This window comes from Cetorhinus maximus, chromosome 23 (assembly GCF_964194155.1).
Source record: "Cetorhinus maximus chromosome 23, sCetMax3.hap1.1, whole genome shotgun sequence".
Taxonomy (NCBI): Eukaryota; Metazoa; Chordata; class Chondrichthyes; order Lamniformes; family Cetorhinidae; genus Cetorhinus; species Cetorhinus maximus.
Window position 1 is genome coordinate 32,389,262 of NC_135901.1, and position 26,047 is coordinate 32,415,308.

Sequence of the window (26,047 nt, forward strand, 5' to 3'; positions counted from 1 at the left end):
TTGCACATACGATGTTCCCGTGCTGGTTTCAATATGTCTTCAATTTCTTCATTTTCTCCTTTAGGTCTCACTGAAGCACTTTACATTCCCATGTCATTGCCCTGCCTCATTTTTAATCGGGATGACTATTTTAAATGCCCGAATAATTGCCGCTACCATAAGGGATATTTTAATTTTAAGGGTCACTGCTCAAAAGATTAAATTTCACACATAATTCTGTAACACAAATGCATATGTTTGTGTGTGAACCCCTAGCTTCGCTATTCTCGTTCCTTCTGAAACACAAGAAGCTCTCTGTCTCCATCTCTCCCTTTCCATTACACATATCTTGGCAGTAATTGTGACCTTGTCTCGAAGAAGTTGTGGTCTCTCTGGATGCATCTCTAATTACATGGTGTCCATGGCAGCGACAAATCTCCTGGTCATGACGGCAGCTGTAATATGGAACGTGATGGCTGGATTTATTTCACATTCAGTTTCTGGTCCACATTACCAGTGTGCAGCTTCGATTCTGCCTTAAATTATGCAGACATAGAAAGCTCTTCCTGGCTAACGGTCGTTTCGCCTTTGATCCATTTGTGCCTTTTTGTTGTCGGAATCTGAATGCAAAATATTGCACCGAGAAAATGGCGGAATGTGTGATAGGAACCGTGCCTGCACTGACCTGCGTAAAAATATCTTCATATATTTTATATTTGAACCTAGGTACATATTAAACAATATACCTTGGTTCTGCAATATAAAATTGTTAATTTACACGTCACTTGCATGGGTCACTTATGACTGGATTTGTTCCATTGTAATCCCTTGCTTCCCATTCATTCTGATTTTACTGCTCAATGCCCTGACTGTCAGGCACATTCTAATGGCAAATATCAGCCCCAGTTGACCCCGGGCCCAGAGAAATGTAAAAAACAATAATGTCAATTGTTTTACTCTTCGCCACCTCGGGCAGTCCCATCTATAATTTTTTGTGCAGATCCTCTATGTCCGCATTGTGAATGCCCCTTATGTTTCAGGTTCTGATATCAGTGAGCCCACCTTAATTCTCCAGCAATTCGGATTTACGTTTGAGTTTTCCACTTTCTGCATCAACAGATTCATTTATGATGAGACTCAGAGTAAAATCAGAGTCGAGTTAAAGAATAGGGTGAAATATCCACCGCATCTACTTGTTCACTTATTTAGACTTAGCAAATGAGGAACTTCAACATGAGCTGCGCATTATTTGCAAACATTTCCACTTCTTGTCCATGGCACACGTGGTCCCGTTTGCCACGTGCAGTCCCTATTAAACATTTACCCATGGGTGAATTTAAGATTGGAGAAGAAACGCTTCATTACTGCACAGTCCAGTCTTGCAAACAGCTGCCTGTTAGTTTCCAGTTCCCTTGCCTTTGCTGACTCAGGCCTGGGGGATTCCCATTAGCCTCGAGGGCGCTGGTGACGTTTATAGATTTGGAAGCAACATGTGATGAGTGGATCAATGAGGGGCGGGGAGGAATGTTGTGGCTCATATCCTCTGAAATCCCCTTCTCCTCCTCAGAATTGGAGGAATGTTGCACATCTGCATCTGGCGCACTTGTGCATCTCTTACAAGGGAGAGAAGAGCGATGAGTCAGCAGGATTTCCGTCTGATGACTCGGGGTTTGGACATTGACCTGACAAATTGTGCACACACGAGCACGATGATTTGTCATCCACAGAGTGCCCCTTGTACCCATCGTTTTAGCCATTCACTCTGTGGGTGCTCTGCGCCCATATCCCTATGAGTGCCTGCTTGCTGTGCCTCCAGGCCTCCCAGCTCCAGCACCACTTCATCCGCGTGCATATTGTCAGGAAGATATACTAAGTCTCATAATGTTATTGGAGTGTATTGCTAAGTAGAGTAGTGGTGGGGTCTATGTCTATGGGCCTATATCTGTGTGTTACTTAATTGAATTAAAGACATCCGGGCTGAAATCTTTGTTGTGTCAGGAGATAATCTAGGTTTGAGATGTTAAGTAGGTAGATGGCAGAGGTAAAAGTAAACATTTGCATTTTAAAATAAACCAGGCCAGATTGTTTGGAAAGGAAGGGTGAAGTGTCTCACTTAGCCAGTTGATGTTCAAAACCTGTGTATATATTTTTCCCAAACATCACCGGTAAAATTAGCGCTATGAGAGATTTTTTATTATGAGAATGGTAAAGTCCAAAGATATAGTAAAACACTGGGAATTTGAAATCAAATCGGGAAAATATGTATAAAGGAACGAAGACTCTGCGTAAGTTTAGGCATTTTAAGATCTAACAAGTGTGAAAAGCATCTAGGCCTCAAGCTGCTGTCTGCAATGAACTGAAGTTAAGAAAACTCACTTTGAATTGGATTGCTCAGGGTATCATATTTCTTTGCCTGGGCCTTTTAAAATCTATGTGTCTTACTGTTGCCTTAACGAAAGTGTAACTGGGAGTAAAGTTAATTAGGGTATTTAGAAATTACCATAGCAGTAATTTGTAGATCTATGTATGCATTTAAAAGTATTTCTTCTATTAATAATGGTTTGATTTATTTTTGCAATAAACCTATAAGACTTGGTGGTAATATTGCTACTGAACTCAAGCACACATTTCGAAATTTGTACAAATTGGAAAATAAGTTGTGGCAGTTGTTTCAAGTTTTCCCTGAGATTTGAGCAGCCCAGCATTTACCATCAGCTGTGTCATAAGAGTATGATCATGCATGGCATGGCTTTTCCTGTTCATGGGCATTGCCCTATATTGGAACGCTCTACTCCTGCAGAAATATAAATGCCCATTGTTGCACGATCTTAGAACAGGCAAACAGCATCGACCAAGATTGCAAGCCTAACTGTTCATCATGCTGCCCAAGAGTCGATTCTGGCATGTGGCTATTCAGACTGACAGTGCATGAGTCACCACTGCCTCCCCATTCCCTTTCACAGGCACTTCACTATGCCCCTGATAGCCAGTGCTGATGCCTCAGCGGTGTCTGGACCGGCAACCTCTTCACCTATAGTCGCACTTTAAGTAGGAAGTTTAATATCATGCGCGGCGCTATCTTTTCCAGCGCACCTCTTCTCATTTGTCCTTTTCCAGCTCTGCCGCCATTTAGACAAGTATGGCCAACAGATGGTTCTGAACTTCCTCCACTATTGCCATCGATGTCTGCCCGGTTTGGCGAGGCAATGTCTTTAGGACCACTCCCCTTACTCTGCCACCAACGACCCAACCCCTGAGCCCTCCAGTCTGGATAATCGTCCCCAAGGAGGAATCAATGAGCTTGGGCTCAACATTTACTCTGCGTTCTGCCCCATCGCTACCCCTTGATGTTGTTTCGTGGCTGCTTCCTTTGAAACTAATGTTGGTTGCCATATAAAGACGATGGTAACCATGTTGTCAGTGGTGCACAACCCCTGTCGCAACTCTTAACTGTTCAGCCCGCCCAGCTACCAGCCCTTAATTTATCGGCCACATTCCCACTTCCATCGCCACTACTGCTTCACGCGTTATTATCAGTATAATCCACGTCTATTGCATCACGATTCTCAACAGGGAATTGTATAATGGTGAGTTTTGATTTAATTCAATTTTCCTTTGGAAATAAGTTCAGTTCACTCCCCGGCCTGTTAACACACCAAAGGGGCGAGGCCATTCGCCTGCCTCATATGAAGGAAAGGAATTTCCTCAGTCCTCCAACCTGCTGATGCACCAGCGGGTCCAGGCAGACAAGGGGAAGGTGGGACTTTCGGCCTGTCCCCAGTATTGGTCAGCATCCACTCACGCTTTCCATCGGATGATCTACAATGACGTGGTGCCCCTCGCAAACCCTGAGTGGGAAATGGGAAGATGGTTGCAGAGCGGCATTGTCACGGGGCTATTTGTCCAGAGGGCTGGGTTAAGGATCTGGGGCGTGGGTTCAAATCTCACCATGCTAGCCAGTGAAATTTATATTCAATGAGTATAAATCTGGAATATAAAAGTCATTTCCGTAATGATGATCATGAAATAATCATCAACCCTTTTGAAAACCCATCTGATTCAATAATGCCCTTGAGCGAAGGAAATCTGCCAGCCTTACCTGGCCTGGCCTACACGTGACTCCAGAGCCACAGGAAAGTGGTTGACCCTGAAGTGTCTTCTGTAATGGCCTGGCAAGTAAATCAGTTCAAGGACAATTCGGGATGAGCAACAAATGCTGGCCTTGCCAATGACACCCAAAATACATGAAATGATAAAGGAAAAGCAGTGTAGGAAGAGCTTCAACTTCCCACAAACTAACCCACTCACATATTCCTATAAGATAAAAGTAAAAAACTGCGGATGCTGGGAATCTGAAACAAAAACAGGAAATGGTGGAAAACTCAGCAGGTCTGGCAGCATCTGTGACGAGAGAAAGATTGTTAACGTTTCGGGTCACTATGAAACTTAGGGTACACTTGGGTCATACAGACTCAAAGCGTTAACTCTGTTTCTCTCTCCACAGATGATGTTAGACCTGCTGAGTTTTTCCACCATTTCCTGTTTTTGTTACACCCACATATACATACCGCTGAGCAATCCCTCTGATGCTCCAGGTGAGGCAATGGCTTCCGTCGTAACTTTCACATGCTCAGCCACTGGTGCAGCCAAACTGAGGAGTGGCCCTTCGCCAGAGCGGCCAGCGGGGATATTTGAACCTGATGTCCTTCATGCTCATGTACCACACGGGTGACAGGTGATACACCTGTGAGAAGAGCCCCTTATTTGTCCTTCCCAATGCAACACCAGCATTCTTCAAGGTGCAATGGAAAAAGGGCGTTTGGTCACAACTCAAGGACAACAATTGCAAATGAGATCGATTCCACTTTTATATGATTTTTGACAGAGAGCATATGGAAATTCTTCAAAATTCACTTATGGAAATGTTTCGATTTGTACATTTAATGTGCTGTTAGATATTTTGCCCTAACTAGCTGTAAAATGGCTTCAGATTTTACCTGCTTGATCACTAAAAAATAATTCAATTGATTCTGAAATAAACCTGAATTGGCATCAATCTTTTGTTACTGTCCCAGCTGATATTAATACTGGACAAGTCAGATCCCAGAGTGAAACCTGGCTTGATGGATCCTAACTTTGATTTTTCAGAAATCGTGGAAGTCAGTTAGTGAACACATTCACCAGCTCTTGTGACTGTATTTTTAACATAAAACGTTTATTAAACAAGAAAATTATTTATATTTTTCCATTGGGCAATCACAAGCTCCCCGTTAAATCTCTCCCTCCCACACGCTCCCTCTGCTATCCATCAACCCACACACCAGCGCCCCTCCCTCCCCCCCCCACCCCCCCACCCCCAGCACAGGCAGCACTGAGCACTGCAGCATGCATTTCATGCTGGGCTGGCCTTAATTGGACTGCCTTGCGGTCCGGCCCGATCACGGCTTGAGGCCGCCCAGCCCGCCCAACAAGGGCAAAATTCAGCCCATGAGTTCCCTGAATTCAGTTCCCCAGCAATCTTGCAGGGTTTCTTACAAGAGAGTTTACAACTTCTACTCCCACTCCCTCCAACACACATACTCACTGAACTTTGAACCCATCTTTGTCTCTCTGTATGCCCTTGGATACCTGTCGCTAGGCAACAACACAATTCTTTCTACTTGTTTCTCTTTCTTTTCCCTAAATTCGCTAAACTACTAACCCCTTTGCAACCCATCTTTTCACTTCAAGGGTTGTAAATCATTATTAAAAATGTATGTATCCAAAGAGGGTTCAAAGACTTTCTGGCACTAAGCTCATAAAAATAACTATAAATGAAACTAGAACCATGTTCCATCTTTGTTAACACGCAAATACACATGTAAATTAAAATTAAAAGTTACACATTCTTCCTAATACTTGCTACCACAAAACAAAGAACAAGCCCTTGGAGGAACATGAATTGACAATTTGCCATTGCACCTACTCTGGGAAATCTCGAGTTGGCATTTTTCGGTAAATGTTTTGTGAGTGGCTCGAATGGAAAGCTACTGCAAAGTCCTCGCCTGTGTCTGGACTCTCGGGTTTAGCGAGAATTTATAAACTGTATAAAATGAGAATTGTACTTTTCATTTATTGCTGCAGGTTCATTCTGATGTAACCTTGTCGTTTTCAAGTAAATGAGATAGCCACCGCATGGAGTTAATGGCAAATCCATATTTGGATGGCAACTCTGATCCGTCAGTTCAACAATGAGTAATAGATACACTCAGAGGGGATGCAGCCTTTACATTGACTAACACACAGTCTATGAATGAGGAATTTAAACATTTTCTGTGTGTTTGCTTTCTGACGAGGTAAGTTTAAAATCTGTGCTTTGGGATCCTTGTGGCTGGCTTTCCACCTTGGTAACTGAATGCCTATTTATGCTTGTTCAGTAAATGGGGACATGGGATGGCTGAGGGAACAGCTGTAGAGCCACCACCACAGCCAACAGGTGGTTCTGACATCACATGTGTTGTGAGCTATGCCAAGTTCCATCCTCCTCACACAGTGTCAACGTTGCCAGTCTTTCCAGTTTGGTGAAGTACGTTTTATCCAAATCTGAGAAATTAGCGACAATATTTCTCACAAAGTTAAAGGCAAAATATTGCCGATGCTGTAAATCCGAAACAAAAGCAAAAAATGATGGAAAGCTCAGCAGATCCAACAGCACCTGTGGGGGAAAAGCAGAGTTAATGTTTAAGTCTGCATGACAATGGTTTCATATTGAACACCAGACTCATAACTCAAAGTGAATCCAAATTTCACTATCTACCATGGTGGGATTTGAACCCACGTTTCCAGAGAATTACCCCAAGTCTCTAGTTTGATAACGCAGTGACAATGCCATTAGGTCATCACCTTGCCCTAATTACAGCCACTGAAGGGCTGTTTTCCACGTAACTTCAATTTTTAGGCTGGCGGGTGGATGACAAGTCAGGGGGGAAACGCGAGAAGAAAGTAAATTTCTATGTCAGATGAAGTGGGGGAGGGGGTGCGGGGCGGGGGCATCAGGGGTCCCCTTCAGACTGGCTGCGCCATTTGCTTAAGGCACGGTGACCTGCAGACCTCCCGACTCGGCCCCCCCACACCCCACTCCCTCCGGCCTACCCACGGACTCTGATCATCTCCCTGGCGAACCCCCAGTTACTCCCTAATCCTCCCCGACCTGGGAACCCTGCCACTCACCTGCCTTCTGGTTGCCCCAACACGGTGTTTGGCAGCTCCCTACAATGCCTCTTCCGAGCACTGCAGCGCTGTGCCTGGAGGGACCAGAGTACTGCAGGCAATCAGACTGGTGGGCAGCTCTGCAAGGTGGGACTTCCCCGCCAAGTAAGGGGCGCAAGCGCAGCCTGAGGCCAATCAATGCTCATTGGATTGTAATATGAATTTTGCGGCAGGCAAGCAGGCTCATGCCCGGCCCCAAAGAATGTCTTGACGTCATCCCCCACTCCCGCGAGATTTCACTCTGCAGAGGCGTGCGGCAGCCGGAAGCGCGCCACCGACAATTAATTGGCCACCTAAGCGCATTAATGATCCAATCAACAGCGATTTTCCATGGGCCGTCCAAATTTATGGTTGGCAGACAGCCAAATCTCCCAGGTGGCATTCCCAATTTTGCTCAAACCTCAGGATGAAATCACCATGGGTAAAAAAAACAAAATAGAGATATATGGGCACTGTTTTTTTTTAATGAGGTATGCTTTCAGGTGATTGATTGTGCTGCATGGACACATTTTGCAGAATTTCTGTCTTGGCCATTCGTCTGAAGCCATCTACAGCTTCCTGGTGCAGGTGTCTGCCCTCAGGGAGATCTCTGAAGCGCCGAGCCGCACCTTCAGTCACGTCAGCACCTGCCCTCTTCCCGCCCGCACCCTAGCATTTCAGCGCACATTTCAGGCTGGCTGGCCGTTAATTGGCCAGCCAGGACAAAATTGCAGTGGGAGATGGGTGGGGGGGGGCGATTGTACCCAGTGACCCATCTCCCATCCGCTCCCGGGCCCGCCGAGCGTGTGCGCCCAACGACACTGAAAAACTTGGGCCATAGTTACACAGCGTAAAACGTCGTGAAATAAATATTACATGCTACATAATATTTCAAGAAGATGGACAAAATGGCAAAGGAGGAGGGATTGCCATGGTAGTAAAGGGTGAGATAAGGGGATTAAGTAGGAATGAACTTGGCTCAGAAGATCATGAAGCTGAAACAGTGGGATGAAGATTTGGAAAAGCACAAGTAGAAAACGCTGGTGGCCGTAGCCTATAGGGCCCCAAACAGAAATTATACTGTTGGGCAGCGCATAAAAAAGGGCCTGGTAACAAAGGCAATGTAATCATGGTGGGCATTCTAATCGTCATATAAACTGGAACAATCTAATTGCCAAGGGTGGTCTAGAAGATGAGTTTGTACAATGTTTCAGTGTGTTTTCTGGAGCAGCATGTTGTGGAAGCAGCCAGCCATAAAGGTATTTTATATCTGATATTGGGTAGTGAAGCAGGTTTAATTAGCCATGTCATAGTAAAAGGCAGTGGGGAACTGGTGATCATAATATATTCGAATTCCATATTAAGTCTGTAAGAGACATAGTCCAATCACAAACAAGAATCCTAAACTTAAACAAAGTCAGTTGCAGAGGTATGAGACGGGATATAGCTAAGGACTATAGGGCAAATAGACTGAAAGGTATGACCATAATTCAACAGAAAAAATCATTTAAAGAGACAAATCAAAATATTCAACATAAATTCCCCAGATTCAGCAGGCTCGAAGTTAGCAAATCTGACAGCGCTATTGAGGAAAGGATGGGAAGAGAATTCAGGAAGCTACAGAGTGGTTACCCTGGTATCAATCGTCAGGAAAGTGTTGGAATCTAATATTATGGAAAACGTCACAATGCACTTGGAAAATCATAATATGTTCAGGCAAAGGCGACTTAGTTTTATGAAAAGGAAATATTTATTGACCACCTTTTCAGTGTTTTGAGCATGTAATTTTTCGAATAGCAATGTGGGTGTACCTACACCACAAGGGCTGCAGCGGTTCAAGAAGCCAGCTTACCACCAGCTTCTCAAAGGGCAATTAGGGAGGGGTAATAAATGCTGGCCCAGCCAGCGAAGCCCACATCCCATGAATGAATATGTATAAAAAAGATAAAGCGGAACCTTTAGATGCAAGATTTCTGCCTCGACAAAAAACGTGCCATGCAAACGCTTAAAAGGCAAGGTAAGTTCCCATGCCATTTGCACATTATAATGCATGGATACAGGCTTGGTTATGGTCTGTTTGCTCAGTTGGCTAAATGCCGAGCGCGTGGTTCGGAACACTGCTGACAATGTGGCTCCGACATCAGTCTGTCTGAGGTAGAATTGATTTCTGCAGCCTCTCAGCATGAGAGTGGAAGTCAATGGAAAATCACCCTTGCCCAATTCTGCCAGAAAAGTGTCTCAGTTTGGCACACCAGCGGACAATGGGCAAGAGACTTTCGACAGGCCAGGCATGACATGAGGGGATTTGTTATGGACAGGAAGCAAAGAATAGGCATCAACGGGGCATTCTCAATTTGGTAGGCTTTGACTAGTGGAGTGCTGCAAGGATCAATGCTGTGAGTCAGCCATTCCACATATTTATTAGTGGCCTAGAGAAATGGACAAACGCAATATACCTCGGTTGGCTGTAGGTACAAAACTAGGTGGAAATGCATGTCGCTTCATAGCCAAGTTTTTTCCAGCCCAGCTACAAGACATATCTACCTGGCAATGTGGAAAATTGCTCAGGTACGTCTTGTTCATAAACAAATCGAATCCAACCAATGAGCGCCCCATCAATATACTCTCGATCGTTATCAAAGTGATGGAAGGGGTCCTCCACCCCGCTATCAAGCAGCACATATTCAGCAATAGCCTGCTCACTGACTTACAGTTTGGGTTCTACCAGGGCCACTCAGCTCCTGACCTCATTCCTGGTTCGAACGCGGGCTAAAGAACTGAACTCAATGTGTGGTGTGAGCGTGACTGCCCTTGATTTCAAGGCAGCATTTGATTGAATGAGACATCAAGGAGCCCTCGCAAAACCGAAGTCAATGGGAAGCTGCATGGCTTGGAGTCATACGTACCACAAAGGAAGATGATTGTGTTAATTGTATGTCAGTAATCTCAGTTCCACAGCAGGAGTTCCTCAGGGTGGTGTTCCAGGCCTAAGTATAATCAGCTGCTTCATCAATGGCCTTCCTTCCATCATAAGCTCAGAGGTGGTGATGATCGTTGAAGATCACACAATGTTCAGCACCATCTAAAACTGCTGAGATACTGATGCAGCCCATGCTCGTATGAAGCAAAGGACAGATGATATTCAGCCTTGGTCTGATAAGCGGGAGGCAACACTCACACCACACAATGAACAGGCAATAATATTCTCAAGCAAGAAGCAATAATCTCCCCTTGATATTTAATGTCATCACCATCACTGAATCGTCCTCCATCACCATCCTAGGGAGTAGAACTGACCAGAGGTTAACTGGACTAGATATATAAATAATGTGGCCAAAAGAGAAGGTTAGAGGCTGGGATTTCTGTGGTGCATAACCCACCTCCTGACTTCCAAAGTCTGCCGAACATTAACAGGTCAGGTCAGGAGGAATGCTCTCCATTTTCCTGATGAGATCAGCTCCAGCAACAGTAAGAACGCTTGATACCATCCTGGACAAAGCAGCCCGCTTGATGGCAACCCACAATTGACTCCCTCCCCCACCGACAAACAATGGTAGCAGTGTGTGCTTCGTGCAAGATGCACTGCAGGAAGTCAACAAGGTTCCGCGGACAGCACCTTCCGAACTTGCGGCTTCTACCACTTCAAATTAAAGGGCTACAGATGCATGTATACATCAGCACCTGCATGCTCCCCTCCCAGACACACAACATCTTCAGATGGGCCAATACCTCAGATCCTTCACTGTCACTGGGTCAAAACCCAGCATCCGCTCCCTAAATGCACTGTGGTTTCACCGACACCACATGAATTACAGCGCTTCAAGAAGGCAGCTCACCACCACCTTCTCAAGTCCAGTTAGTGATGGACAAATGCTGTCCTGGCCAGCGACTCTCACATCCCGTGGAACAATAAAGAGAAAGATGCTGCGTGGAGGACACAAAGACGCGGCAAAGATATTGAGCCAGGTTCAGCAGTGAGAAAAAAAATGGCAGTTGGCTTCTAAAATGAAAGCACATGGGATTGGGGGTAGTGTATTGAGATGGATAGAAAACTGGTTTGTGGAGAGGAAACAAAGAGAAGGAATAAACGGGTCTTTTTCCGAATGGCAGGCAGTGACTAGTGGGGTACCGCATGGATCAGTGCTGGGAACCCAGCTATTCACAATACATATTAATGATTTAGCTGAGGGAACTAAATGTAATATCTCCAAATTTGTGGATGACACAAAGCTGGGTGGGAGGGTGAGCTGTGAAGAGGATGCAGAGATGCTTCAGTGTGATTTGGACAAGCTGAGTGAGTGGCAAATGCATGGAAGATGCAGTATAATGTGGATAAATGTGAGGTTATCCACAAAAACAGGAAGGCAGATTATTATCTGAATGGCTATAAATTGAGAAAGGGGAATGTACAACGAGACCTGGCTGTCCTCGTACACCAGTCGCTGAAGGTAAGTATGCAGGTGCAGCAGTCGGTAAAGATGGCAAGTGGTATGCTGGCCTTCATAGCGAGAGGATTCGAGTAGAGGAGCGGGGATATCTTGCTGCAATTATATAGGGCCTTGGTGAGGCCACACCTGGAATATTGTGTGTAGTTTTGGCCTCCTTATCTGAGGAAGGATGTTCTTGCTATAGAGGGAATGCAGCGAAGGCTTACCAGACTAATTCCTGGGATGGCGGGACTGACATATGAGGAGAGACTGAGTCGGCTAGGATTATATTCGCTGCAGTTCAGAAGAATGAGGGGGGATCTCATAGAAACCATTTAATTCTAACAGGACTAGCCAGGGTAGATGCAGGAAGGATGTTCCCGATGGTAGGGGAGTCCAGAATCAGGGGTCACAGTGTGAGGATACGGGGTAGACCCTTTGTGACTGAGATGAGGAGAAATTTCTTCACCCAGACAGTGGTGAGCCTGTGGAAATTGTGACCACAGAAAGCAGTTGAAGCCAAAACATTGTCTATTTTGAAGAAGGAGTTAGATGTCGCTCTTGGGGCGAAAGGGATCAAAGGGTATGGGGAGAAAGCGGGATTGAGTTGGATGATCATCCATGATCATAATCATTGGCAGAGCAAACTTGAAGCGCTGAATGGCCTACTCCTGCTCCTAGTTTGTATGTATGTTTCTATGTAATATAACGTGGGGATGTCTGAGCTTCATCACTTTGGTCGTAAGAATAGTAGATCATAATGTTTTTAAAAGATGTGAAAATTGTAAGTGTTCACGCGCAGAGTGACGAGTGTTACTGTACAAAGAAAACAAAATCAGGCATGCAGGCACAGCAAGTAATTGCGATGGCAAATGGCCTGTTGTCCTTTATTGCCAGGCGATTGGAGCACACGAATAAAGAAGTCTTTCCACAATTGTACAGAACATTGTTGAGAACACGGCCAGAGTGTTATATGCAGTTTTAGTCCTCATAGTTCAGGAAACTTATACTTTCGATGGAAGGATTATAATGAAACGTGGCTAGAATGATCCATGGGATTGGAGGGAATGATCCATGGGATTGGAGGATTGTTGTATAATGAGAGGCAGAAGAAATCGGCTTTTATTCTCTGAAGTACAGAGGATCAGAGGTGTTCACATTGAAACATAAAATACTCTGAATAAACTTGACAGAATGGGCACAGAGAGTGTTTCTGTCTCTTAAGCAATCAAGGGGTATGGGGGGTGGGCGGCGGCCAGGAGATTGGAGTTCATACACCCATGATAATATTGAGTAGTGGAGCAGACTCCACGGGCCATGCGACCTGCTCCTGTTCCTATCTCTTGTGTTCTGGCAGATTTGTAATCTGACTGCAACGTTCTCGCCCCCAAATTGATCTCACCACCACCACCATCACCCCCCCCACCAACCCCCCACCCCCAAACCCCCACCCCCACCCCACTCTTTCTCTATCGCACTGGACTTATCCCAGCTAAATTATTAGCTTAAATCTCGAAATTCTTTTGGCTATCTCGCTATCTATCAAGGACACTGTATCAATGCAAAACTAATCTCATTATCACACTTGCCCCCAGTGACAATACAAAACTAACCACACTTAACGACTGTTCCCACAGCTTTCTTTCCCACAGACCAGACTAATTCAGACTACACAGCTCCCCCTACAAACCCATCTACCTGTATAATTCATAAATGTATCCCTCTGTCCCACATTTTTTCCACAGCTCTGCGGCTGTCCTGGTGCATTCCCACCTCCCCAATTGCTCTCCCGATCGTAGTGTGACATTCCCAAACCCATTCCAGTCTGAGGCACGATGCACGATTGTGCTGCACAGAGATATCCAAGTATTTCTGTTACATAGAAAACGAACAGGACTAAATCAGCAAACCGGTTTTCTTTCAAGTTTATTCTAGAGTTAACAAACGGCGACCGCTCTATGTCAAACAGTAAAATAGCAGCAAGATTGGGATTTCTGTTGTCACTAGAGCAGGAAAGTTCCATTGTCGCGGGCCAAGACTTGCGACATTGTGGGACGGACATTAAGATCAACTCTGTTTCTCTCTCCACAGAGGTTGCCAGGCCTGCAGAGATATTTTCCAGCTTTTTCTGTCTCTGTTACAGATTTCCAGCATCCGCAGTGTTTTGGTTTTATCTTATGATCATGCCGTTTTGAAGATTCCAGTACTTGGCGCTAAATCAAGGCCCACCAGCTGTAAAACTCTTGTCAGGAGATTGGGAAATTGATGCTCAACGATGAGCAAATTGTAAAAAAAAAAAATTTATCAACGACACAGGAAGTACAGTATGCCATAGATGCGGATGTTTGTGACACTACGGTAGGGAAGGTCATCCGACAGCAAATGAGAATGTTTCTGCCCCCAGGAGAGGAAAGTCACCAGTGAGCAAATTGCGGAGTCTGTATTTTTTTGTCCTGGGAATTCAGCTGTTGGTCAGCTGGGATATTTCCATCTCCATGGTATAGAAAAGTCACCTGTCAGTAACTCGGGATGCCGAGAGTCATTGCCTCTCCACTACAGGAAAATCAACCACCAGTAAATTGGGTTAATTTCCTTTTTGCCACAGGAAGGCCAGCAGTCAGGAAATTAGGAATCTAGAGTCACGAGTCCTGGAAAGCCACGTGTCAGGAAATGGAGCTTTAGAGATCGCCTCGTGTAATTCAAAGCAATTGGAACAATCAATGAGGCTACTCTATTCAATCCGATGGCGAATCTTATGTATAGAGTAAAGAAGAGGAGAGCTATTCCGATTTGGAATGCTGATTACAATGATGATAATGATGATGATAATGATGGTGATGATTTTGATGATGATGATGATGATGATGCTAATGATAATGATGATGATTATTATTGTTATTATGGTCATGGTTTTCCTAATATGTTCACGACATATTGCACTATATCTTTTAACTGCTCCCTGAATTTACTCTGAGTCACTGCATAATAAATTTGTTTGTGCAGCAACTGAGTAGCGGAAGCATGTTTGCAATTTCTTGGAGAATACATTTAGGGTCAGTGAAGCTTTTGATTTTATAATCACTTGTAAATCGGTCATAAAAAAACTGAACAACATACATTATCCACAACAGGATGAAACTTCCGGAGATGGCAAAGAGTAAAACAATGGACTTTCTCCGGTTCTCCAGCTCTGGGTCACTCTGCTTCTCTGCACTCCTCTGGGTTCGGAGTCTCTTCCGTGCATTGCTGATCCTTAGAATGTGCCTGACAGTCAGAGTATTGAAGAAAAAAATCAAGAAGTACGAGAAGCAAGTGGTTAAAATACGGTCAGACCAATCAAACACTGTCCAGAGGTGTGAAGTATAGCGGGTTTTCTTCTGCATGCAATATCAGGGGATATTATCGATAACATAGATGGGTTCGTGTATAAAATACCAGGGAACACTTCTGAAACATCCAAGCGCACAAGCAATAGAGATGACCAATGTACAGTTTTCTCTGTGCAATTTTTTCAGATACTGGCAGCAAATGGCCACAAAATGATCAAAGGTGAAAGTAACCGTTAACCAGACGGAGCTGTCTCTGGACGCATGAATTAATTCAATGTTGAGGCTGCATACGAGTGTAATGAATACAAAACAATCTGGAAAATAAATACCGGGAATCCGGTTCATTATGACCACTTTGATGATGACCAGGAGATCTTTCACAGCCATGGACACCAGATACCGAGTGATACATCTGGTGAGACTACACCTTCCTCGGGATAGGATCACAATCGCCACGAGATTAACTGCAAGGGAGGGAGATAAAGAGAGAAAGAGGGAGGAGTCATGGAATGCACTCCCAGCATGAATAGTACATTGATCAGAAATATGCATAATGCTTCGGGCTGCAGTTATTGAAGTGGCGGGGGTTGATTTAGGGTGAGATCATGGGGGAAACAGAAACATTTTTAAAGTAATTGGGAAACAAGCTGCAATGAAATAAATGGAAATGTCAAATACATTTCAAAAATGTAAAACATTTTTCAGCACTTGGTGCGTAGCCCTTGAGATTATGGGGGTTCAGGGGCATATCAGAGCTCTGAAGAAGGGTCATACGGAGTCGAAACGTCAACTCTGTTCCTCCCTCCACAGATGCTGCCGGACCTGCTGAAGATTCCACCCCCCTCCCCCCTGCATTTCCAGTTTTTGTTTCAGATTCCAGCATCTGCAGTATTTTGCACTGGCAGGCATCTGTAAATCAGCTTCTCCGGTCATTGGCCCTTCCAGACCATTTTTCAATTTCAGTCCTTTTTGTTGACACTTCTTAATTCCCAATTTTGCAGGGACCCCAATTGCTTCCGTACTGCTCATTACTGAGGTTGATACATTGGTAATGTTACTTCGATGAGGCCTTTGCTCAGGTGGCTCACAATTCGGCCAGGAGTTTTCATTCACAGGGGCAACTTGAGAACTGCGACATTCCATAGCACACATCTTCTCTTGCATTTTCTCAGTTTGCACCGGGATTCAGGAACCATATTATTCTTTTCACGACGAATTTCTTTCAGTTCCCTAATTTTGTTTCTTAACCCAGTATTTAATAAATTGTTCTGATTCACCAGCTGTCCCTGTTCGAGGCATTTTTCACGACACTTTATAGAGACTTCTGATGCTTGAAGTTCATCAAGTGTTAACTGAGGGTCGACCTATGTTGAATTTGCTTCCACAAGTTTATCATTTCAACATTTCAAATCCTCAGTCAAGTGTTTTACCTTCTGTGACTGATATTAAATTGTTCTCAACAATTCCCACTTTCCATTAGCAAACTCCTCTTTTACATCTGAAAGTTTGTTCTCTACATTGATCAGATTTTCTTTCAATTGCTTTTTTTCAGCAGTAAAAATCTCATTTTCGGCCACAGTAGATGTCAGGGTTTGATTAAGGGCAGCATGTTCAACAGCCATCTGTAATGCACTCATTGGCATATTACTGACTCCACGAGCCAAATCATTACCCACAAAAAAATCCACCTCTTTCAATAGGTGATTTAAGAATAATTCCCAAAGTAAAAATTCTATTTAAGCAGTCATTTCGTAAATTGACTTCACACAAAGAAACAGTTTCATAAATTCAAATAACACCCCTTATTAATACTTCGGCCTTTATATAACTATCTGGAACACATATTGTATTATCAGCCACCATTAATGATTGATCTAGCCCAGTATCTCTCAAAGTTTTAATTTGTTTCGTTATTTTGTTAGAGGGGTAAGAGGGATACTCCTCCCTTTCAGACAAAACACCCAGAACCCCCAATAGACGGACTTCCTTCACCAGTAATCAAAGAAGAAATAACTGGACTATCTTGAGCTGTATACCCCGCCCCCAACCACCCCACCCCCCTAGATTCTGATGGAACACGTTTCAACTGTACCACTGCTACAGTTTTAACAACAATTTCCTTTTCTGGTGCTACCTTTTCTGAGGATTCCTTGAGCATTCCTATTACTGCAATAAGTATCCTATTTAATTTCCAGCAATTAGATTTAATATATCCAGGTTTATTACAATGGAAGCATAACATTTTATTTACATCACTTTTAGTTTCTAACCTATACCTGTTATTAATTTGGCATCCTTCTATTTGCTCTCTTGAACTATTCTCTATTCCGCTGCCATATTTTCTATTCCTTCAATTTTTATATTGATTCTCATATGACCATTTCCTCCAATGTAACTGTATGTGTGAGATATCATAGATATCAGCCAAAGCTGCTGCTTCTCGGACCTTTGATATTTGCTCTCATCCAAGTAAGTCTTAAAGGTTACTGGAATGCTATTTCTAAATTCTTCCATAATCATGATTTCCCTCACATTCCCAAACGTTTTCTCTAACTTCAATGATCAAAACCATTGATCCCTTAACATTTATTTTCTGCTTAAAAATCCACAAATTTCTTATTAGGTTTCTTTCTTGTGGTCCTAAGCTTTCATTGATAAGCTTCAGGGACAAGCTCATATCCATTCTGTATTGCCCTTTTTAACCAGTTCGTTGTCTGCAGATTGCTCTTCTGACAAGCTAGCATAAACTTTCATAGCTGCACCTGACAGCACGGGTTATAAAATTAAAGTCCAAACATCTTTTAGCCAATTCAACTTCATGCTATCTTTTCAAATTAGGTGCAATATCTTTCAAATCCATCCTCTGAAAATTTAGGATCCAAACGAAGATTTTTAGGTAAAGCAAATTCCTCAGGGAATTCAGAATCATCTTCCGAACTACTATCCCCTCTTTATTCATTTATCCAAAGCATTTCTTTAGACAATCCAGGCTTATCCCTTCCCTCCCTCTCTAACTGCTCATTCTGGAGTACAAGTTCAAGCTCTCTCATTTCCATTCATTTCTCTTTTTTTCTCTCTTTTCCCCCTTCTTTCCCTATTCAAGCCTATTCCATTCAATATCCCATTTTGCTTTCTTTATAATTCACTCTTCTTTTCTTCTCCCTGTCTCACTCCTTTTTGTTCCAAATCTTTTTTTTTCATTTGCAATTGAATTGTAGTGAACTCCAGCTGTGATATATTGACATCGGGCATCTCTGCCTTTGATTTTAAATGTTGGGTAAGTACGTTAATCATATTTTCTTTACGAAATTCTGCTTATATTTCTACCATCACCTTATCTGCCAACTCGCTCAGTTTAGCCTTAGTCAAAGATTCCAGAAGACCCATTGTAACATCTTCCACTCCCAGGAAAGTCACTCAAAGCCATTTTATGTCCAAACTCCTGTGCTATTTCACAGCAAATCCTGTTCCGACGGACACTAACTCCAGCTCCATGCACTCGCTTTATTATGAACTCACAGGTCCCACTTAAATTCAAGAATTATTGGTCCCGCAAAGGTCACCGACTTTGTTATGATCCCAGCTGATGTTGGTACTGGACAAGTCAGATCCCAAATGGAACCTGGCTTGATTTATCACTGTTTCCTTTTTCTATTTGTAAAACAGTGGAGAGCATTTACTGAACTGACTCATAGGGCGGCTGTTTATTTTTAATAAAAGGGCACAACATATATCAAATAAGAACCTATGAACAATATTACATTGCCCCACCCACAGCCGTTACCTCTACAAATATATGCAGAATCATAAGAACAATACAATTTGCAAAATCTACCTCATGTTCTAATGTTCACAATGGATGTAAACCAACAGGTGACCTGTGGCCAGGCGCGCTGCATTCTGAAACCAAGTGACAGTTGCCACCCAAAGCAGATGCTAAGGATCTCTCATCAACTCCCCGCAGATGCTCTTCATGCTGTGAGCCAAGCAGTCTCATAGACTCTCTGGCTTTCACTTGGACGTCTTCAACAAGGATCCACCTCCAGGACTTCGATCTCTCCTTCCAATGTCCTTCTCCCTTGGATCGCCACCTGAATTCAAGCTTCACCTTCCAAGCACCCTCTAAGATCCTCAGCTGCGCCACCAGAACACCACTGCTTCATAAGTCCAAAAGAAACAAACTGCACAGGTGCGCAGTGGCCTTTACCGGCTTAGCAACGAGAATGTGCACCAGCTGTGCATATGCGGCCAGTGTCCGGACAGCACATGCTAATGAAACCTAAATCAACAGGAAAATAAATGACCTGGGTATTTGTGCAGAAGTCCTAAGGCACACTGGGGACTTCAGTTCCCAAACGCCTGAGGGCCCCATCTCTGTTTTCAAAGGTAGGTTTGCCCTCCGCATTCTGTGAGGTTCGTCTCAGTTTGGCCTTGGCCGGTGTAGAGGGGACCACATTGTGGGCAGAGAATGCAGTAAACTAAATTAATAGAAGTATAAATAAATCGCTGTTTAACCCCAAAGGAGACTTGGTGGCCTTGGACAGTGAGGAGAGAGGAGGGAAAGGGTCAGCAGTTACACCTCCTGTGATTGCAGGGGGAGGTGCATTGGGAAGCGGCTGAAGTATTGGGGGTGAATGGAGGATTGGCCCAGAGTGTTGTGGAGGGAATGGAACCTTCGGAATTTTGACGGGGAGGGGAAGATGTGTTTGGTGGTGGCAGCATGCTGGAGGTGGCCAAGGAACACCATTTGATGATGGAGGCCACTGTAAAGTGAGGGCAAGGGGAACCCATTGTGGTTCTGCGAGAGAGGGGGTTGGGGTGAGGGCAGAAGTGCGGAAAATGAATCCGACATGGTTGCGGGTCCTGTCCACCTCAGTTCGGGTGATGGTGGGATGGAATGCTCGGTTTGGGGAAAAAAAGGACAAAATTCCCGAAGCACCACTGTGCAAAGCAGCACGTAAGAAAAGATGCGATGGAGACAGAGGAACTGACAGAATGGAATGGGGTTCTTACAGGAAGAAGGGCGTCAGGAACGGTGAGAAATGTTCTCAGTACTGTCCACTCGAGCACCCACCAGGCGGGGCGCCAGACTTCCGTATCCGGTCCTGAGCCTTAGCCCCACTCATTCACCTGGATCTCCATTTCCCACTCCAGTTGCTTGGCTGTTCTTGCACTTGTCCAAACACGAAACCCACACATGCAAGGCCTGACTCAGGAATTAAGAGCGAAAGAGGGGCAGGGTAGCTAATGAGGGCAGAGGGGGTGGGTGGTGCAAGGAGGGTGTGGGCAACGTGGAGGGGTGACGGTGCGAACCAGCGGAGATGGAGGCTAGACCATGGGCTGCTGCTTCCCAGTTTCTCCTCCTGTACTGCAGAAATGATTAATTTTCCCCTTTACGCCCTGGCCTCTTAACGTTCACTACTCTTTGGAGTGCCTGTCCCGTTGCATCAGGATAGGTGAAGGGTAGGACCACCAAGTCCAGGGAACCCTTGATGTCAAGGGATACAGAGGATTGGATAAGCAAAAAAAAGGAGGCTTATGGCAGATACAGAGGACTGAAAAAATCGGAAGCCTTAGACGAGTGTAGAGAGTGCTGGGGCGGTGGGGGGTGGGGGGGGCACATAAAAAAGTAATTCGGAGAGCAAAGAAGGGGAATGAATAAACACTGGCAGGCAAGATAAAGTAAAATCCCAATGCATTTCATAAATATATTACAGGCAAGAGGATAACCAGGAAATGATTAGAGCCCATTCTTTACGAAAGTCGCAATCAGTGCATGGAGCCTGAAGACGTAGGTGAGGTTTTGAACTTTTCATCTGTGTTCATTATGGGGAAGGGTGGTGCAGGTATAGAAAGCAGGGAGGGGGACTGTGATGTACTTGAACAAATTAGTATTGAAAGGGAGGAGATATTAGCGGTTTTAGCGAGATTAAAAGTGGATAAACCCCCAGGCCCAGATGAGATGTATCCCAGGCTGCTGCGTTAATCAAGGGAGGAGATTGCGGAGGCTGACACTAATTACAAATCCTCTCTGGCCACTGGAGAGATGCCAGAGGGCTGGAGACAGCGAATGTGGTGCTATTAATCAAGAAGGGCTTAAAGAATGAATCAGGTGATTAGGGCATGTCAGTGAGTCTAACATCAGTGGTAGGGAAAATATTGGAAAAAAAATTCTGAGGGACAGGGTTAATCTCCACTTGGAGAGGCAGGGATTAATGAGCGATAGTCAGCATGGCTTTATAAGGGGAGATCATGTCCAACAAATTTGACTGAATTTTTCGAGGAGGTGACTAGTTGTGTAGAGAAGGGTAGTGCAGTTGATGTAGTCTACATGGACTTCAGTAAGGCTTTTGACAAGGCCCTGCATGGAAGACTGGTCAAGACGGTAAGAGCCCGTTCGATCCAGGGCGATTTGGCAAATTTAATCTAAAATTGGTTTAGTGGCAGAAGACAGACTGTGATGGTCGAACGTTGTTTTTGTGACTGGAAGCCTGTGACAATTGCTGTACCTCAGGGATCGGTGTTGGGACTCTTGCTGTTTGTAGTGTACATTAATGATTTAGACATGAATATAGGAGGCATGATCAGTAAGTTTGCAGATGATAAGAAAATTGGTGGTGCTTTAAATAGTGAGGAGGGAAGCCTTAGATTACAGGAAGATGTAGATCGGCTGGTAAAATGGGTAGAGCAGTGGCAAATGTTATTTAATCCTGAGAATTGTGAGGTGATGCATTTTGAGGGGGCTAACATGACAATGGAATACACAATGAATTGTAGGACTCTAGGAAGCACAAAGGGATATTAGTGTACATGTCCATAGACCCCAGAAGGCAGAAGCACAGGTCGATAACGATGTTAAGAAGGCATCTGGGATATTTGCCTTTATTAGCCGAGGCATAGAAGATAAAAGCAGGTAGGTTATGCTGGAGCTAAATAAAACACGAGTTAGGCCACAGCTGGAGTACTGTGCAATTCTGGTCGCCACACTATAGGAAGGATGTGATTGCACTGGAGAGGATGTAGAGGAGATTCACCAGGATGTTGTCTGGGCTGGAGCGTTTCAGCTATGAAGGGAGACTGGATAGGCTGGAGTTGTTTTCCTTAAGAGCAGAGAAGCCTGAGATGGGACCTGATAGAAGTACACAAAATTTTGAGGGGCATAGATAGGGTGGATAGGACAAACTTTTCCCCTTAGTGGAGGTTTCAATAACCGGAGTCATAGATTTAAGGTAAGGGGAAGGAGGTTTATAGGGGATTTGAGGATTTTATTTTGACCCAGAGGGTGGTTGGAGTCTGGAACACACTGCCTGAGGGGGTGGTAGAGGTAGGAAACTTCACAACATTTAAGAAATAGCTAGATGAGCACTTGAAACGCCACAGCATACAGGGCTACGGGCCAAGTGCTGGAAAAATGGGATTAGAATATATAGGTGCTTGATGGCCAGCACGGACACGATGGGCCGAAGGGCCTGTTTCTGTGCTGTATAACTCTATGACTTAGTATCTTCTGAAAGAAACAAAACTTCCTCCAGGAGCAGGTAATGCTCCTCCATCCATTTTGACTGCAACAAAAAATATCAACATTTATGGGATCACATCGTCAGCCTGTGAGCATAATTACAGCATGTGCAACAAGCACTGATAAAAGAAAGTGGGCGCGGTGTGAAATCCCTGGGGTAGCCCTAGCAACGAATAGCTTGAAGATGCTCCTACAGTGCTATTTTTCAGTAGCAATTTGGTTCAGATGAGTCACTCGTTGTTCCAGGCCAGAGGTCAGGTAGGCTCGAACACGTGGCTGTGGACCTGGGAAAATAAACTATTATCCTATGTTTTAAAAATTATTTGGATCTGTGGTTTCTCCCTGAACATTACTTGCAAAATCTTCTGCTCACAATTGAAGCAATGTCACTCGCCTTTAGCTCCGTCGTTAATCATTCACAGCAAGGAGAAATAAAATTATCCTCAACTTCCCCCCACCCACACTGCTCCCCCCTCCCCCCTACACACATCATAGACTTCTTTAAACCAATGCCTCGCGATTATTGACCTGCCTGATAATGGAAAATTCTCCACCCCTCCGCGCTCTTTCCATGCCTTTTCCCAGCTCTTCAATCCCACCATCTACTCACCCATCTCCGCACTCTCCTCCGCCATATTCTTTCTCAGCTAACCCATCCCTGCTCCCTTTCTCACCGGCCGAGAAATTTGCTTCAAGTCAACGCTCCCCTCCCTTTTCAGCTGCTCACAGTTCCAAACACCTTTCTCTCCATCTCAGGCTTTGTGCCTTGGTCTCCAGCTATCAGATCCTTCACAGCGAAGCTTGTCAAAGCTTCATGAATTTCGTTACAGACTCGCATATTCGCCTGCTTAATTGGGGAGAGTTGAGAGGAGAACATTGGATTCGTAGCCAGCCTTAGACCCATAAGCATCCAAAGCACAGAAGGAGGCCGTTTGATCAGCAAAGATCTGACTATGCTAATCGCTTCTTCCAGCGCTTGGCCCAAAGCCCTTGAGGCTATGGCAACACAAGTGAACATCTAAATACTTCGTAAATATTACGAGAGTTTATTATTCAACTACCCTGTCAGGCAATGAGTTCCAGACTCCCACCATCCCCTGGGTGAAAAAAATATCTCTGCAAGTCCCCTCTTAGCATCCTACCTCTTACATTAAATCTATGTTCCCTGATTATTGACCCCTCGACTAAAAGAAAAAGTGTCTTTCTATATAACCTATCTCTGCCCCTCATAATCTTATACACCTTTATCATGTCCCCTCTCAAGCTTCGCTGCTCCAAGGAAAACAACTCCAGCCTATCCTATCTTTCCTTATAGCTCATACCCACCAGCCCAGGCAGCACACTGATAAATCTCCTCTGCACCCTCTCCATTGCAATCACACCCTTCGTATTCTTTGGTGACCAGACCTGCATGCATTACTCCAGTGCTGGCCAAACCAGCGTTTTATACAGTTGCAAAATAACCTCCCTTTTCTTGTATCTTATGCCTCGGCTGATACAGGCAAGTATCCCAGACTAGACATGGAGGATACTGAAAGGACGTTTCCTGTGTGAGAGAGGCTAGAATGGGGGAAATGGTTAAAAAAAATCAATGGTCTCCCATTTAAGAAGGAAATGAGAGGATTTATTTTTCTCTCTGAGGGGGTTATGGTTCTTTGGAACTTTCTTCCTCAGAGAGCGGTGGATGTAGGGTCAATGAATATTTACAAGGCATAGGTAGATAGATTAGTGACTAAGAAGGAAGGCAAAGGCTTTCGGGTAGTAGACGGATGAGGCCACAATCAGATTATCAAGGATCTTATTGAATGGCGGGTCAGGCTCGAGGGGCAGAATGGCCTACTCCTGCTCATAATTCATATGTTCGGATGTATGTTCGTATATCTCTCCGCATGTAACCGGTAATGGACAGCCACACTGTGCAATTTTGCATCTGGTTCTCAGTCGCTATGCAGGATTCAGCTCTCTCCTTCTGTCCTTTTTGAGTTTTTGCTGTTAGTTTCTAATCTTTCTTTGTTTTTTCTGACATTTTCCTTTATCCCCTTTAGCTTTCGCAGCCGTGGCTCAGTGTTTAACACTCTCACTTCTCAGTCGAACCAACTTTCTTCAACCTCCAAAGTGGGGGTGGGAGTTATTTTCCAGGTTCAAATTTCAATGAGTCAAGTTTCATTTTGGAGGAAAGCAGAGTTAAGTTTCAATTTTGGAGTTCCCGTGTCAACCCAATTACTTAATAACATGACTTCTTATATTACTTGGTTAGCGATTGGGTGCAGGCGCGTGCTGTGGTAGTTGTCTGAAGAGTTTCTCCAGCCTTTTGCGGACACATATCCCTGGGGGATTTTGCATATTGTCTGTGTCAATTACTTAGGGAGACATTGGAACACAGGAACAGGAGCAAACCATTCAGCCCGTCGAAACGATTGCAACATTCATTTACACCACGGCTGAGCTGTCTTTTACCAGCATTTACCCAACTGCCTTTCATTGCAATTCGTAACTTTGCCTAACAAAGATGTGTGTAACTCAATTTTTAAAATGTCCGATTGACTGAAACGCCACTGATTTTTGGACAGAATATTCTGGCTTTGTGTGAAAAAGTGGTTTTTCACCTACCTGGCCGCACATTAATTTTAAGCTCCTGCCACATGCCCTGGATTCGCCACCAGGCAAACTGTTTGCCTCTAAGTAACTTATGAAATCCGTTCATTCCTTCAAGAGCAAAATTAGGTGACAACTTTCTCTTGTATATTCAGGGCAATGCAAGACTGGTCAGTGTAACCTTTCTTAAATACTTAACCCTTTTAGCCCCGTAACTTTCTATGAGATGCACGCTGTAGATCTTCCAATTACAATATACATTTTTTCTTTAGTGTTTCATGGGATGTGTGTGTATCGCTGGCAAGGCCAAAGTTTGTTGCACACCCCTATTTTCCCTTGGACTGAGTGGCAACATTTCAGGGGGCAGTTAAGAGTCACCCACTTCGGCGGCATCCGGATTCACATGTGCGCCAGGCTGTGTAAGGATGATAAACTTCCTTCCTTAAAGGGCTCTCAATGACCCAGATGGGCTTTTACGACAATCGATGATAGTTTTCGTGGTGACCGTCACTGAGCCTCTTTTTTTTGATTGCAGGTGATTGATTAAATTTGAATTCCACCAGCTGTCGTGCATCGTCCATTAATTTTCCCAGGACAGTCACGTGGCCTTCTGGATTATTAATCCAGTGACTTTGCCACCAAGCTAACGTCTCCCCATGTCATAACTGTGATGCTATATCCAGAGCCCATCGGACTGTGCGGATTGAGGCACCTACCTCAGCCCTTGGGTTCATATCCGTGTCGTCCAATGTTGTTGCTTTGTCTCTTTCATGCTGCAATTTCAGTTGCACATTCGTTGTTCTTCAGAATGCTTTTCTACACCCCGCCCCCCACCCCCCCCCGCCCCCTCCCACCGCCATCCCCCCCCCCCCCCCACCACTCCCCTACCACATCACCACTCCTGCCCAACCCCTGCCCCAGAAACAGGAGTGATAACTTGACCTGATAAAGGAAAGGGGGACATGGGTAAT